Source organism: Protopterus annectens, chromosome 1.part2 (genome assembly GCF_019279795.1).
Source record: "Protopterus annectens isolate FY-2018-M chromosome 1.part2, PAN1.0, whole genome shotgun sequence".
NCBI classification, from domain to species: Eukaryota; Metazoa; Chordata; order Ceratodontiformes; family Protopteridae; genus Protopterus; species Protopterus annectens.
Window position 1 is genome coordinate 1,083,668,538 of NC_056727.1, and position 13,297 is coordinate 1,083,681,834.

The following is a 13,297-nucleotide window of genomic DNA, read 5'->3' on the forward strand; positions in this document are numbered from 1 at the left end:
GGAGGTAAAAATAATACCATCTCTAACTTCCGTCCAATAGCCATTCTCTCTCCAATCTCAAAAAAAACTTGAGAAATGCATCCACCTCCAGCTCATGCCTTACCTTACTGATAATCACCTCCTCACCCCTACACAACATGGTTTTCATCCTGGACATAGTACAATAACTGCTCTTCTCTCTTTCTTAGACTTAGTAAATCATGCCCGTGATTCTGGAGAAATTGTATCCACTATCCTTCTAGATTTTTCCAAAGCATTCAACACTGTTTCCCATACCCACCTTCTAAATCATCTTTCTAATCTTAATCTCTCACAGAAAACCATATTATGGTTCAACAGCTACCTTTCTAATAGGTCCCAAGCTGTGACATGGCAAACTGGCACCTCAAACTTCCTACCCACCCCTACTGGAGTTCCCCAGGGATCCATACTCGGCCCAATGCTCTTCAATGTATTTATTAATGATTTTCATGCTGCCGTTCCTAACACTAAAATAGTGCGATGCGCAGATGACTCAGCATTAGTTTGCTCTGCTTCTAATCTCCCTGACCTCCTAGCAAAAACTCAATTGGTCTTTTCAACTACTGATAACTGGATGCTTCAAAATCCTCTCTCCCTAAATGCTAAAAAATCCAAAATTCTTCTTTTCTCCCCCTCAAAAACCCTCCACCTTGACAAACAATCTTTCAATATCTTTAGCCATACTAACTCCACTATAGAAATTGTCCCTTCTGCTAAACTAATTGGAGTAACCATAGATGAACACCTAAAATTTGACACACATGTTCAGCTAAACATTACGAAAACTCATCAGAAACTTGGCATGTAATATAGACACTCCCAATTCCTCTCTTCATCTTCAAAACTCTTGCCACCACCTACTTACTACCTTCTCTTCTATATGGTGCTCCCCTACTTACCAACTTATCCTCTTCCATCTCCTCAAAACTTGAAACATGTTACAACAAAATTGCTAAATTCGCAACAAAAGATAATTACTCCTCCCACCACTGCACACCTCTCCACCTGCTAAACTGGCTAGAACTTCCTAATCAACTCAACTTCCTTCAACTCACTACTGCCCACAGACTAATTTTCAAACCAACTTTATGCCCTGCTTTAGCAAATATCTTACCCTTTTACACCCCCCACAGAGACCTAAGATCTGTACACCAGAATCTCCTCTCTGTATACAACCCCAAACATCCTGCTGGTCACCTTCTCCTATCTTCTTCCCTAGCCAAAAGTTGGAACTCCCTCCCTTCTTCTCTAGACTCTCTGAAAACTATGAATACTTTAAAACTCAGCTCATTCCTACTTGCCCAGCCTTGGAAATGTAACTGTATTCTGTCTACTTAACCTACTTACACTCTTCTATGTATGCTTCCTTGTACATCTTCTCTACTTATTCCTCCACCCCAGGCTGTTCTCCAAAGCAGCTATCTCTCTACATATTCCTCCACCCCAGGCTGTTCTCCTAAACAGCTACCTCACTCTAATTCTAAAGACCCCCTAAACATCTGCCTCCCGCTAAGTCAAATGTAATACTAAACTATTAATATTACTTTTCTACCTTAAATGTACACAATGTAAATACTGTATATAGTCTTTGATCTCATCCCCTTTTACCAAGAGCAATTAATCTTTACTAACTACCTATATTAAGCTGATGCTGTTTAACTATGGCAATCACACCTTCCATGTGTGAACTCTACTTTTACTAATGTTCAACCACCTCTCCAATAACACTCCAGACACTATAATCTATGCTCCACTAACAGTGTACTTTCCACATATATCTCCTCCATTTCTGCTAAACTTCATCATACTACAACATTCAAATTTATAACCTTCAACTAATAACTGTTTTCTCTATATATGTGAACTCTTATTAACTAAGTAAATGCTGTTCTCTTGCCTCTATCAACTTAATTATTGTACAAATAGTTCTCTAAACAACTTTGTAAATATGTTTAAGAATTGTTTTGCCATTATGCATTTGTACTTTTTCACATTACTTTGTATAATTTCATTTTTGTTTACTTGTATGTAATATGGAACTTTTCTTCCCGGGCCTCCACTGAAAACAGGCTCTTTGAGCCCAGTGGACCTCCCCGGTAATCAAACTGGAAATAAAAATAAATAAATAAAATAAAATTGTTCTGTATGGGCAACAAGATGTGTGCAAACGTACTGTGCCAAATGTAATACACTTAACTAAAACATCCCTGGCTGACATAGGTATCAGCAATAAGGATAACAACACTTACAAACAACACAATATTATAAGTGGATTCCCTACACACAGCTGGGTATTGCATGCATGTGCTACATGTAATAGCAATGGATATTGACTGAAGTATCTGCAATTGAGGAGTGAATTAAGAAGTAGTATGTTATAATGAATGGCACAGCAGTATGTGAGACTGATGGCAATGCATCAGCTATGGCCATGTGTGCAGAAACTACAGCAGTGCAAACTCTAACATCAATGAGGGATGAAGGTGTTACTGTGATATTGTTCACATACCAAATAATGCATGGAGCACACTGCATAAGCACATGTCAAACCTCAAGACATGTGCCACACGATCACTGTCCCCCTGATATTCCCAGTGAAAATGTTATACTGGCATGAAATCCTGACATGCATGTATATGTGTTCATGCAAACTATCAAGTGGTAATACTTATGTGCTGTACTGGTACATCTGTGATGCTGTACAGTCACATTATTGCTGTACCTAGGATACAATTGGAGTTCATAGGTTCATACGAGAGTACAAGGCTAATGTTCCAAGATGATCTAAAATCCTAACCATATTTAACATGAGTTTCACAATTTTAAATAGCTATGTGAACAAGGTTCACATAGTTATGAGTATGCTATGTTATCTAAGATCAACTGCCTCTATGGGCGTAACACCATGAGTACAATTACCATTAACCATCTATTGATGTAGGTTGCACTTGAATAGGGTCAGGAAAGGTTTTTGCTTTACATGAATAGGGAGCTTGCTGGAGAGAAGGTGTAGTGTCTGAGAGATAATTCTATCTCTCCAACATGATTATTATGTCAGAGGATAGTAACATCCTTGGAATGAGTGATCCTTGTACAGTTTGCGTTAACAATGTGTAACATTTCCATCAGGGCCGGATTGTAGAATACCCTGTAGGGCAGACACAAATTGGCCCTTAGTATTCTGGAGGGGACAGAATACACTAACATGTCTTACAGTCTTTCCACATAGGACTTGTCTTTTGCACCCTGTATCTTCACTATGCAAAATCTCTGGAGTTGCTTCAGCTGTTGTAGATATGTGGTGAGTAACATGGAAAAGGAACCATTGTTCTCAATTATTATGGTGATAAGGGCTGAGTACAATGGAATTATAACATCCTTTGATCTGGGTGACATGCCTATACTTATGAGTTGTGCCATTTGTCATCACTGTGTGGACACATGGTGGTCGAACTTCAAATTACTATCTACCTGAGTACCCAAATCACATACCACTGGGTCCACTCAATTGGGTGTGCTGATTTTATTGTAATTAGCTTTGGTATTTTCTTTACAAAGGGAATAATTATGCTTTATTGATCATTTTAGTGTGTCTCCATGGCTCTGGCACCAATCATTTTTGTGAGTTAATACTTTTTGCAGTATATCAATACCATTACTGGATTCAGGGATTGTCCACAGTTTGCAGTCATCTGCAGATTTGATTGGACAAAGGCTGTCTAACTTTGCCTTGACTTCTGTGAATTAAATACCAAACAGGAATAAGCCTAGTACAGCCTAGTACTTAACACAAGTAGGACTTTGATGTTATCAGACACTTTATAGCAGATGACATCATCAGTGTCTGGTGGAAAGATGTAAGTAGGAGCGTCTCATATGCTGCTCTAAAATGGTCTCCAGAATGAGAGCTAACTGAACACACAAGTTGACTGTAGTGAAATTAGAACCACTGTCTAACTAGTTACACAAGCTAAAGAACACAGTATTTAACCCAGGCACCACAACATAAGTCTGACTTTTACATAGTTTCAGATCACTTTATAGCAGATGACATCATCAGTGTATGTTAGGAAGAAGATGTTGGGAGGGCTGTATGAACTTGCTGTGTAGTCATGTATGACTGTAAAACTTTTTTCTCAATGAGACATGATTGATGTCAGTATAACATACACACACACACACACACACACACACACACACACACACACACACACACACACACACACACACATTGACTGCAGTGAGATTAGAGCTCCTACCTAATTAGTTACACAAGCTAGAGAACACAATTTTTAATGTAAGCGCCACAGCACAAGTCTAACTTTTATATTAAACCACCTATACCTTCTCCAGTTAGTATCAAATGTTTATTTAATTACTTATTCTTAAATATGCTTATAATCTACCAGTGAATGTATTTTTTTTTTACATATGCTCTTCATTTATATTTTTGCTAAACAGACCACAACTGTTAGTGTAAGTCCTATTTCAGGACCTCCATTGTAACTCATGTACAAATTATTGTAACAATTTTACTATTCTACATATATTTCCTGATATATATATATATATATATATATATATATATATATATATATATATGTAATATTTTTACTATGTTTTAATGTTTTTATTAAACATTGTTGGAGCTTTTGTCCCCCGTCCTCTACCGAAAATGTTTTTTTTTTTTACCCAGCTGGACTTTCCCTGTCACCAATGTCAGTAAATAAAATAAAATATTGTCACAGAATACTTTATAGCAGATAGCATCATCAGTGTACGTTGGGAAGAAGATGGGCTGTATGAACTTGCTGTGTAGTCATGTACAAATGTAAAACTTTGTTCTCCATGAAACTTGAGTGATGACAGTAGGATATACAGTCATGCTCTTCTGACTACGCACATATACAGTTCCATATACAGGCACATACATAATTTATCTGATGTGCAGTTTGAACCCATACCTATTTATTCCAGCTGAAGAACACAGTAATTAACATGCATGCCATCAATGAAGTATGATTTTTTCCTTGTCATTGTGGTCTTTATAGAGGGTGACATAATCATTTTATGTTGCAAGTAACATAGACTGTTAAGGTGTGCAAAGTGTGGACTTTGGATTTGCTTTTGTGCTTGCAATGTACACAAATACTTTAAAAAAACAGCTTCTTAGTCTATGTGCAATAAGCTGTCATGATTATATGTTGTAGAACGGAGACATGCATGTACTTATTTTTCAATATGTTGTGTATGTAACACACTCAGACACACACACACACACACACACACGCACACACGCACACACACACACACACACACACACACACACACACACACACACACACACACATTTTGTAAAGAGCATGAATGCAAGTGTTAGTGTATGAGTGTCCATATTATGATGAATTGATGTCCACAGTAAGACATGTATCAGACAAACTGAATGTCTAGTGTCAGTATAAAGCTTTTAGAAATGTAACAATGCAGTTGTGCTCTTTGTTTCTGTATTGTAATTGACATTAGACCTATTACTGACATATTAATTTCCAAATGTATGGGTGCAGGGCACACATGAGTCTGAGTAAATATGTGTTCAGTAACTAACACGTTATTTTAAATGCCTTTTGATGGGATGAAGAATAACTGTGCAATAAACATAGCAATACATGCCAAATAGCTCTTTACATAGCACATCACCTAGGCACTGATTTGCTCAAATGATGGCAAAGTATTTGCACATGCAGGATTCACATTTAATGAATACAACTTGAACTTGAGAAGTAGTTATGCATATATGCTATGGGAGATACAACTGACAGATACTGTGGTGTTCATACTGTAGTTTATATTGTAAATATTGTCATAACTTTTATGACATTAAGAACTGTTGGTATTTCTTTCCCTGTTTGTGTGGAGTTAAGCAACAAGCAAACACAGTTCTTTGCTTAAATGGGAAATGGTAATACTTCTATTGCTTCATGCATACACGCTAAGTTGTGAGGCATGTCCTTCAGCACTTTGGCCAGTACTGAGTGTAAAAAGCCTACACCTGCTGTCTAGCTTTCCCTGTGGTAGCAGGTGTAAGAGCAGAGAACTCATGCTCATAACACAAATAACACAGGGTTCAAATCCAGCTCAATTAATTTTTTTACACATGGTGTCAGGATGGCATTGCATAAGTAAATGTGATAATTCCTGCAAATGTGAGAAGCAATGACTACAGTGAAGTACTATATAAAAAAATCACCAGTCAAGTGATTTATGTCAACAGTACACATCAGAGTAAATGTATCAAAGTACTCTTTACTATGGGTTAACTTTGTGTTTCTTTAGCGCAGCAAGTTTATGCAACATTGCATGAAGATAACTGGACTAGTGCTGCTGATGTCAAAAACCCACCGGTTTTTACAATAGGACAACATGAAGGGCCATTCGCTGTCATTCAGCATTGCTGTGTGATCCCAAACTGCACACAAATGCAGAGGACAAAAAGTGAAGGCTTAATTAGGGGGCATTTCTGCCATGCGTGTGGTGTGGGATTCTATTTTTTGATCACATTAAAGGAGTGAAAATGGAGTAGATAGGAAAGTGGTGAAATGGGGGCAAGCACGGGAGAAGAACAACAGGGAAGCAATATAGGAATTTGCAGGAGGAAATTAAGAAATAACCATAGCTATCCACTTCTTTAACAGTATAATGTGAACATGGAGAGAAAATTGGATGAATTTGGACTGTCACAATACAGATGTGTGACAACAATGCAATCATGTTGTATAGTCAATTGGACTGAATCAAATGTGTGTCAGAAAGACACATACGAGAAGTGGAGAGCTATGTATGGAACATGTTTTATTTCTGTGGGCAGGTGCCCTTTTTTTGGATTTCAAAAAGAGATGAATTTTGGGAAGGGATATAGGAATGTTAGGGTCAGGTAGGTGGGGTAGGTGAAGAAACAGGTGCAGACAAATGGGACAAACAAGACAGATACAGGAATGGCAATGGACACAAAAGCTTGGGGAACACCATGATTGGGGATAGGTAGAGGACACTGGTGGAACATGCCTGTCAAGCATGAGGACAGTAAGAATCTAGCCCTCACCCTCAGAACTGTCATCACTGTCCCTTTTCTGAGCTTCCTTTTGGATTGCTTGATTTTTTTTTCTGCATTCCCAGAAGCAACTTCTTTAGACACCTGAGGGGTGCACCAATGCTACTTCAAGTAGCATCCCTGGCAGCTCCTGGTGGGTGACATAATCACAATCTCCAAAAATACTCATGGAGGGTATCAATGCACCAGCTGCTGGGGCAATGCTACCTGACACTGATGGCCCAGGGGCTGCAGAGGCAGTACTACCAGTTTGCATTCCAGATGTACTGGGTGTTGGTGTGACACCTGGTGGACAGTTGGCAGGCTAGGTTGCAGCAGTTGGCGTACCTCCCTGTGCTGAAAATCATTTTGTTTATTGGCAGAAATGTATGATATCAGAACAGTGTGGTTACACATATAAAAAAAGAGAGATAAGAGGTGGGATATGACATACGCTCTTTGTTACAATTAAATATACTTTTACTATTACATTAGCTCTCTTTCAAAAACAAAAAAAGGATTGTGAATTTTAACAAATAGTCCTTGCAATATTCATATATTGCCTATATGCTTTTAAAGATAATACAGATTAAGTTAACAACATGGCATTTATGCCAATTTTGATGAGATTAATACTAAATAGAAATATTTTTGTATTTGGAATGTATTTGTTACTAGTGGGAATTGAACCTACCAAATCTAGATACACTATTATACTGGCCTCCTACAATTAACTTGAGCTACAGAATAATGTGTGCATGACTGCTTTTATAGTTAAGATATGCATACTTACATTGCTAGTAATGTATGGAAAAGCAATAATTTTAATAAAATCATGTTCATTTGTGCTGCATATACACCTTTTGCTTCTCTCAGTCTTTCTAATCCTTTATCATGAGCCTCCCTCTTTGCTGAAATCTCCTGAGCAGCTGAAAAATAAAGAAGGAGGGAGAAAGAGACATGAAAGCATTATGCATGCCAGTCTTGGCTATCTACAACTTTCTGTATCAGTTAATGTTGCTTTATCTGTATAGTTAACAGAACTGTGGGATGTCAGCAGTCCTAAACTCATCAAGCCAATGGTTGAGCTGTGCCTCCTTTTGCCATTCAAAGTCATTATAATAATGCCTGCATTGCTCCTGAGTGAGTAAACTGCCAGTCGCACTGGAGGCAGCCTTGACTAGACTGTTCCAAGCCTCAGCCTTATACTGAGAGCTGGTATAGTCCCCCAGCAGCAGCCTACAGCTATAGCACTTTACAAGGAGTGCAATGACACCCCATCTTTGAGCCCTGAATTAGGCACCATCCTCCCCAGCTCCTGCCATATCTACACAGGTCATCCAACAACAGTTAAAGAGTTTTCCCGCCCGTTCGTGATATTGCATCTTACAGCCAGTCCTCAAACTTGCAAAAACCACACCAACCACATTTGCATTATGTTAAGCAGAGACCAACATTGCCACACAAAGAGGAAGACAGTTTATGAAATAAGAAGGATAATGTGACAGTTGGCATTACTTTATGGCTTGTCTGCTGCTATACCTGAAAAATGTTTGTCCAATGGTCAACACTGATATGTTAAATGACTTGACTTTTAAGACCTGAATTGGGGGGGAATCAATTTTATGACTTGGCACATATTTTGTGTGGGCTTACTCTCCAATAAAAGTAATTTGTACAATCTGGAATTCAAACCTACGTAAAACAGAGAATGTGCCAGATTCAATAAATCATACACTAAGTTCACTATGTGTACATGATATGTATTCAAGAAAATTTTTATCACATTTTTTGTGCATTCTAGTCATTCAGAAAGATTACACTAAGTGTACACTTTGTGGTAACCTTTATGAATCCCTGTCAATATTTAAAGCTGTAAGAATATCAGTAGGAAAACTAAAATTAGAAGGAAGAAGGTGTGAGTTATGTCTGTGTTGTCTGTTCACTCAGAATGTGTACAGTTAGTGTTGGCGTTATTGAATCCCTGGGAATACATATACTTCCACATAGGTGTTTTTCCTCATTGCCACAGAAGAAGTGTTTGTCAAATGTGGTCATTATATATACATATCAAAGAGTGAGTGATGCTACACTTTAATTAACCATGTATGTGTGACCTGACAAGGTCTTAACTTATGCATTCCTAGGTGTGATGTGGGAGTAATGTGTGACAATATACTTGAAATGCTTATACTTGTATTACTTTCAAAGTAGATTTCTGAGTGCTGGGTCAGACCATACAATGCATTCTGTTTTACAGCTGTACTCTTGTTACATGAATTGTCAGTGAAGTATGAAGTCCATCCCAGAGCAGAAAAAAATAATTACAGAATCGTAATTGTCATGATACCTCCAGTTACACATATACTTCATATGATATCATATGTATACTCAATCAACCTGCTATACATAGTTATTGTTATGTATAATTATTTTATATTATTTTTGATATAAACTACAGTGGAATGCCATTTAAAAAATTGGAATTTGCTAGATTAGAACCCTGGTTCACTTGCATTACAAGCTATGAATTTACACATGGTACCACAGGGAAAGCTAGGCAGTAGGTGTAATTTTTATAGTCAGTACTGTCCAGTGTGCTTACTGCCACGCAACACCACTTAGCATATTTGCACTAAAGAAGGAGAAATAAGTAACAATGTTTCATTTTTGTAAGTAACAATGTTTTTTTTTGTCTGGAGCAGTAAACCCTGATTGCACACAGGTGAGCAACACACAAATATTATAAGCAAAAGCTAATACACATACTTTTTGTAAAAAATGTTTATGATCATTTACCAGTGAAAAAAAAAGTGGGACTCAAACTATGGTATACCTGTCTTTTGTATTGCATGCCTCAAGGTCTTTACAAGGTGTGCTATGGACACAGTTGGTTCCCAGGTATAATTTATGTGATCATTATTATCCTAGATGCTGACTGCTGCACAATGCCGTTAAGCATGATTGCACTTTGTAAGGTAACTGACATTAAGTTTTTAATATTTATGCTTTTCACTGTGTGTGTGTGTGTGTGTGTGTGTGTGTGCTAAGCTTGTGCCACTCAAGTACTAATAACAGAAAAAAAAACAGTTTTAACACTGGTTAAAGAATTGCACAGCTCTGGATTTTAACTATCATAGTAATGAAATCACGTAACACAGTGGGAGTGTGTTATCTCTCTTTGCCACATACACAATTTTGCAGCAGCGGTCAAATCACGTGCATACAAGCAATTCTCATTTCTTCTACAGTATTAGCAGAAAATACACTTGTACATTATCAGTTGGTTGTGCGTGTGGTTTACATATTTAGTGCAATGACTGATCATAACAACTGTTTATGAATGACTGATCATACAACCATTTATAAATATGTTTGCGCAAATGGACAATGGACATGTTAAGAGTTTTATAGACATCAACTTTGCAAATATTACACCAGTTTATTGACATGATGCTGCAGCATATGAAGAAGCTTATATGGTTTCCACGGAGAGCAGAGGACAGAACCCCCACTATATGAGCATTGTACTACATAGCCCATTTCTCTGAGGTTCTAGAGAGAAGTGACCATACCTACATTACTATCATGGCCTCATCTGCTCCAGCTTGTGTCTAGTATATCAGATGGTGGGCTTCCACATCATCAACTGCCAGGTTGTGTACAACACACACTGTGTTATATACAATGTTTCTGTGTAACATCCACCCAGTTCCTAGAATTCCTACATCTGTCACATGTGTGACCAATACTAACACTTCAAGAAGGACATCTAGTTGGTAGGTTTGCACATTGCTACGCAGAAGTTCTTGATATGTTGGTCCCTTGAACATAGGTAGCAGGCCATTCATAATGGCATCCACTGAAATGTTTTTCAGGGGTTCCTATCAGCATTTCAAATGCTGAAAACCCGAAATTTAATTTTATTGAACTGAAATGTTCGAAATCTCAGAAGAGCGAACTGATGGAACATCGATTTCTTTCCCAGGGAAAGAAATCGGTAGGCCGTCATCAGAGTTTGCTATTTCCTCCACTGTGGTGCAGTCTCGGAGTTGGTATATTTAAGTAGAGGGTTGTGGGGGTACAGCCCCCCACATTGTGGGGTGTGGGGGCGAAGCCCCCCACTTCTGTCAGTGTTTAAAGTATTTTAAAAAAATTTTTTTGCACGGAACACAGATTTCTTTCCCTGGGAAAAGAGTCGATGTTCTGTCAGTTCGCTATTTTGATATTTCGAACATTTCAGTTCGATTAAATTGCATTTGGTGTTTTCAGCATTCAATATGTTGATATAGACCCGTTTTGCAGGTGGTGCAGGATATGCCTATGAACAGTGGCTGATGATTCCCATCAGCAGCCCCCAGACCATGACAAAGATAGTGTATAACACAGTACAGTCACATACATAGCACACTGTTGAATGTGTATTCAGACTTCTAAAGGCCCCATTCCATTGCTTGGATACATCTGGTGGCACACTGTGTATGCTCTGAAGCCCTGCAGCAAGATATCTGTGGTCTACACCATACTGCATAATATGGAGCCACAACAGCAGTTACAATTTGGGGACATCATAGTACTGCCAGACATAACTGCAACAGCAATAGATGAGCTAGGTGAAATCATCGGAGGAACTGGCTGCAGCTGTGCCCAGTCTGAGGGAAAGGTCAGTGCAGTACATCATGGCACTAACAAAGAGGTGTCTTTTGATGCACAGTTAAGATCCATTAAGAGGATAATCAAGCTCGCTGAATATGTGAGTATGTGTCCCTAGCCTTAAGCAGCATTCTACTGTCACCTAGAATGATGCCTCAATGCAAACAGAAAATGATTGACTTTAACAACTGGCTAAGTTTCTGGTGTCATTCAAAGGGGATCCAGTACCTGACAGCCTGGGATGACATAACTGACAAGCCACAATGCTTGCCAGAGATTTCCTGCATCTGTCTCCCTTGGGCTTCAGGCTCCTGGCAAAGGCTCTTGCCTCCCCCATAGTGCCTTTTTTAGGCAATGCCATGAGGTCAAAACTACCAACATGAACATTTCCTCAAAACGTAAATTAAAGGTCATGCAGTTAAACGCTAGGAGTCTAAACATGAAACTGCACTCATTGCAAGCATTCGTAACCCTGGAAAAAACTGACATTTCTGCAACCTGGTTCAAAGGTGTGGAGAGCACCCCATCCATACCAGGTTAATCATCGTATAATTCATTCAGACCCCAAACCGTGGGCAGCAAAACAAAAGAAGGTGGAGTTGCAATATATATAAAAGACATACACACCTCTAGGCTGGTCAAACAGTATGATGCACAGGAAATACTCCAGGTGCAGTTAACAACTGACAAGACCCCTATTAAAATCATAGCTAGCTACAGGTCTCCAACTCTGACTCAAGATGCTCACTCCACCTATCTGAACCTCTTCAAATCTATCAAGATTCAACCCTTTACCCTGATCCTGGGCGACTTTAACTATCCAACCATAAATTGGAAGAAATACTCATGCCAAAACACAAATGCCTATAGATTCCTTGATTTTATCAATGCAAATGCCTTGGACAAGTTGGTTGACACCCCCAGAAGAGGTGAAAATATCTTGGACTTGGTATTAACCAACATGAGTAACCACTGCAGCATCCCTATAGTATTATCCTCACTGCTAAGATCTGACCACAAAGCTGTCACTTTCAAAGTCACCATCTCCCCTGACCCCCCCCATCCCCCAGCTAGAGTCAAACAAAAAATCTTCTCCAAAAATGATTGCAACCTCCTGAGGGAAAGTATAAACAGCTTCACAGCCCCCTCCCTCTCCACAGAAACTGGCACATATGTCCAAACTTACACCAAAGTACTATATGAGCATTTATATAGCTGCATGGAATCAGGAATACCAGACAGGATGAAATCATCCTCCTTCTTACGGAAGAGTAAACCTCTCTGGTGGACATCTGCAATAAATAAACTCTATAATAAAAGGAAAAAAATTGCTGTCCAGCACCAAGAAGGAGCAGGTGTCTAATTGGAAGCAATCTCTCCTTAGCCTGAACAAGATAATAAGAACACTAGTGAAATCCTCCAAAGCAAACTTTGAGTCCAAACTGGCCACATCTACTAAAGACAATCATAATGCTTTTTCACATAAGTCCACAGTTTCAAGGGAAGCAACCAGATCTGCTCAGAAATGATGATCAA